This window comes from Nuphar pumila, chromosome 8 (genome assembly GCF_984573655.1).
Source record: "Nuphar pumila chromosome 8, dmNupPumi1.hap1.1, whole genome shotgun sequence".
Lineage (NCBI taxonomy): Eukaryota > Viridiplantae > Streptophyta > Magnoliopsida > Nymphaeales > Nymphaeaceae > Nuphar > Nuphar pumila.
In genome coordinates, this window is record NC_143256.1 from 89,008,721 (window position 1) to 89,013,525 (window position 4,805).

General features: G+C 35.8%; 1 long non-coding RNA gene across 1 annotated transcript; it reads left to right on the top strand.

Moving 5' to 3' along the window:
* The first annotated feature begins 2,105 nt into the window (after nucleotides 1-2,105).
* LOC149830008 (uncharacterized) lies at nucleotides 2,106-3,743 on the top strand. Its single transcript, XR_016433616.1, has 2 exons — nucleotides 2,106-2,342; nucleotides 3,167-3,743. It is a non-coding gene; the product is annotated as an uncharacterized LOC149830008 (long non-coding RNA).
* Nucleotides 3,744-4,805: the final 1,062 nt, after the last annotated feature.

The window sequence follows — 4,805 nt, forward strand, 5'->3', positions numbered from 1 at the left end:
TGTCATTGGTTTGATCCAACTGCAACAAGACTCGACAAAGCTTCAGGCATTGTGGAGGTGAATCATAAATCCAGGTTTGGAACATATGAACCATTCATATTAGCCTCGCAAGCTCAACAAGTTTATTATACTTCATATCCGAGTATAAAAAAGTCAGATAGAAATGAATGGTGGGCAGTTTGCAAGGTGAAATCCAAACTATACCATGAGTATGATCAGTTACAAGAAGATGAGTTAGCTGAAGACAGTGATTACTATCAATCAGATGATGTCTGTGACTTCGCTTATGGTCACGATGTTGCGCATGATATGCATGTCATATCTCCATTGGCTGATGAAACATTCATAGAGGAATGTGATCCAAATGATGTACCAAGTGGATGGGCAAACAATGAAGAAGAAGAAGAAGAAGAAGAAGAAGAAGAAGAAGAAGAAAGTCAAACTAGTGACGAGGAAGAATTCTCAAGCTAGTGAAAAAAATCTTATACTTCAAACCTCTATTTAAATGCATTGTAATACTTGATGTGAGTTGTATTGCAATACTTGGTGTGAATGATTAAAAATTTTATTTCAATGTATTGTAATACTTGATACGAATGATTCGAATGCATTGTAATTTATCTGAATGTATTATAATTTATGCAATTAACGAATGATTTGAATTAGTGCAATACTTGATGTCAATGATTTGAATTATTTGAATGCATTGCAATGCTTGATGTGAATGACTTGAATGCATTGTAATACTTGATGTGAATTATTTGAATGTATTGTATGACATATGTTATTTGTTAGAATATGGTTCGTGGAGGTTATAGTGGTCGCTCATCCAGTAGTAGCCAGGCTCAACCTTCATCTTCACGGGCTCCTGTGATAGGTATATCATATAACTAATTAGATGCTTGATTAGTTCAAATGCACATTCTGAGAACTTGGTGTGTATTTTTTTACAGATGATGTTGCGCCTGTATACGACCCACCTACACCAGTTGATCGCACAAGTCAACAGCCAACACAGGAAACAGGGTCTTCACAGGCTGGCACAAGAAGACTCATTCGAATAGTGTATATCGATAATCGACCGTAAGTATTTTGTTTTCAATTATTGCATATCTTTTAAATATTTTATATTGATATTTACTGTGTAACAATTCATGTGCAGCACGAGGTTTGAGCCACAAGAAGTAGTACGGGAGATTAGGAATTCACTTCTTCAACATCTACCAGGACCAGTTGCTCAATGGAAAGAGTACCCAAAGGAGGTATTAGACAGATTGTGGTCCTCATTCATGGTATACAGTTGTTCCTCATAGTTAATGTGTTTCATATTTAATTTATTTAAGCAATGTCTACTAACTTTCTGAAAATATTTGTAGGCTTCGAATCGCTTTGCAACTACGGTGGAAGAAAATGATGCAAGGAAGGTGTGGCAGAAGGTGGCTGTCAATCGATTTGCAGACATGCTGCACACTATGAAGACTGCAGCAAAAAAAGCATCTGGCGTAGTAGATGATCCATTACTGTGGAAGGGCCATGGTCCTATTACTATCAGGAGAGATTACTGGGATGAAATGTGCGATATGTGGGCGGGAGATGCATTTAAAAATCGCTCTGCGAAGGCTTCACAAAATCGATCGAAGATGCCCGAAGCCCATCTACACACAGGTGGATCTAAGACATTTGGGAGCCACCTAAAGAAAATGGTAACTCATCAATATATAATATTAATTTTATAAGTATAGTTGCAAATTTGTGTACTAAATCTTTTGTCATTTAACTTCGCAGGAAGCAGAAAAAGGAGGCAGTGTACCATATAAGGATGTGTTTGTAGAAACACATAAACGGAAGACCACGGGAGTCTTCGTATCAGAGAAGGCGAGAACGACAACGGTATGTATTAATTCTATTAATAATCATTGCAATATATATGCAAGTCATCATAATGTTATCATTAATTATTAATGAATACTTTAAACATTATTTTGTAGGAGGCATATGAGCAACAAATGGTAGAGCGATATGGTGAAGACGCTACTCAGCATCCATCATTTGATCCTACAGCATGGGTGACTGCAGCAGGTGAACCCAAAAAAGGTCGCGTGTTCGGGTTTGGGAGTAATATGAACACTTCACCAGTTATTGGTTCTTCCAGTTACGGCTCACCAACTTCTTGCGCCGACATAAGCTCCAAGCAGCCGACTATTCTTTCCGGTGATGATGTACGCGAGATCATTAATGAATCACTGAATAACTACTTCTAATACACCGTCGCCCCCTTTCTCCGAAATGAGATCAAGGCCGCTGTTCAGGATAGGGGATCTTCGATTCCAGGTCCCTCTCAGGTATAATCACATATATAGTTTTTTTGACTATCTTAAAGCACATCTGAGCATGGTAGAATCACATATAGAGTTTTTCTAGATGCCTTAGAACACATATGAACATGCTATAATCACATATTCAATTTTTTTACTGCCTTAGCACACATATGAGCATGATAGAATCACATATATATATATATTTAACTTTTTGTCTGTCTTAGAGCACATATGAGCATCATAGAATCACATATAAAGTTTTTTTGATTGCATTAGAACACATAAGCATGCTATAATCACATATTCAGTTTTTTTACTGCCTAAGAACACATATGAGCATATTATAATCACATATTCTGTTTTTTGACTGCCTTAGCACACATATGAACATGCTATAATAACATATAGAGTTTTTTAACTGCCTTAGAACACATATGAACATGTTATATATCATTTATGATAGAATCACATATAAAATTTTTGGCTTTGCCTGCCTTAGAGCACATATGAGCATGCTATATTCACATATTCAATTTTTTTACTGCCTTAGCACACATACGAGCATGATCGAATCACATATATAGTTTTTTGCTTGCCTTAAAGCACATCTGAGCATGGTAGAATCACATATAGAGTTTTTTTATATGCCTTAGAACACATATGAACATGCTATAATCACATATTCAATTTTTTGACTGCCTTAGCACACATATGAGCATGATAGAATCACATATAGAGTTTTTTTATTGCCTTAGATCACACATGAGCACATGATAGAATCACATATAGTGTGTAATTTATTTCATTATATTTTGTTTATCAATACTGACTGTTCTTTTCTTGTGTAGGCTGCTAGCGATAATCAGGGTAGTGGAGCTGAAGGGACAGATAAAGACAATGAACAAGAAGACGCACAAAATCTTGGCGATGATTAGAGGACTGTGTTGAAGAAGTTCTATTTTTTTTTATTTTTCCTAATTGTAATTGTTGAATTGTAAATAATTAAACTTCTTAGTTTTAAGGTGGAACGATTAATTATTATAGATACTTGTTATATGAATTTTTTTGTGTGGTTTGTTTTTTATTTACAGGAAATATAAATTGTACAGGAAATATAAATTGTACAGTTCTCCGTAATTAATTTTTAAATAATTTTTTTTTGATTTTTTTTCGTTTTTGCGACGGATTAGCAACGGATGATTCCGTCGCTATTCATATTAATCTAGCGACGGCTTAGCGACGGAATTAAATCCGTCGCCACGCCGTGGTCGCCGTTTAGTACCGGCGGATTGGCGACGGAATATAGCGCTCGTTATTCCGTCGCAATTAGCGACGGACTTGGCGACAGAATTATTCCGTCGCCAGTTAGCGTCGAAATATTCGCGACGTAAGCATACTGTCGCCGCGTTGTCGCTAATCCGTCGCTAACATGGTTAGCGACGGATTAGCGACGGATTAGCGACGAAAGGTGGTCGTCGCTAATCTACTGCTCTGTTGTAGTGTATAATTCAGGGTTTATTAACATATAAATATGCATGATTTTATGAAATAATGTTTCAAAAACCCAATTTTATGTTAGTTTTTGAGTAAATGTGCTAAAATGATTTAAAAATAGAAAATGCATGAAAAATAGTTTTATTTTTACATTTTTATACATATTTTAGTTTTTGTTATAAGTAGTTTAGTTTTAGTTTGCAATTAAAAATGAAATAAAAAATAATAATATAGAAAAATATTTTTTCATTTTAAGTGTTTGTTTTGTTTAGAAAAGAAAAATTAGTAGAATAGTTTTTTTTAGTTTCTTTATAAATAAGTTTTGATTTTTGAAAACTTTATAATAAACTAGTTTACATAGTTTTTGTTTTTTTTTTTTTTAATTGAAAAAAAAATAAAATAACCAACCCGTTTACACGGTTTGGGTTTTCTTGGAAAAAATTGAGATAATAATAAACTGGCTGAACCGGTTTGAATTTTAAAAAAATAAATAAACAAACCGGCTTGAACCGGTTTGCATCTATTACAAACCGGTTCAAACCGGTATGTTGTTTTTAAAAACCCCAAAAGCAGAAAAAATCGGGTGCCGCCTTCACCCGGCTGAAGCTTCCCCTTTTCCCCTCTTTCCCTCTATTCTCTTTCTTCACTCCTTCTTCCACCATCGCCGGTGGCTACACTCCATCCCTTTCTTCCTCTTTCTCAGTCAATGTCCGGCAGCCGGCGGTGGTGCAGATTTCTGTCCGGTGACAGCACGGTGGAGGTCGCCGCCAACACCTCTTCCCTCAGGTTCACGGTGAGTGCTGAGTTCTCCTTCTTCTCCTACTTCTTCTTCTTCTTCTTCTGATTCTACTGATTTCTTCTTCTTCTCCTTCAGATTCTTCTTCTTCTTCTTCTTCTTCCTCCGATTTTTCTTCATCCTTTGTATCTTCTTCTTTCTCTTCTTCCTCCGATTCTTCTTCTTCTTCTTCTTCTTCTTCTTTCAACTTGTCCGAT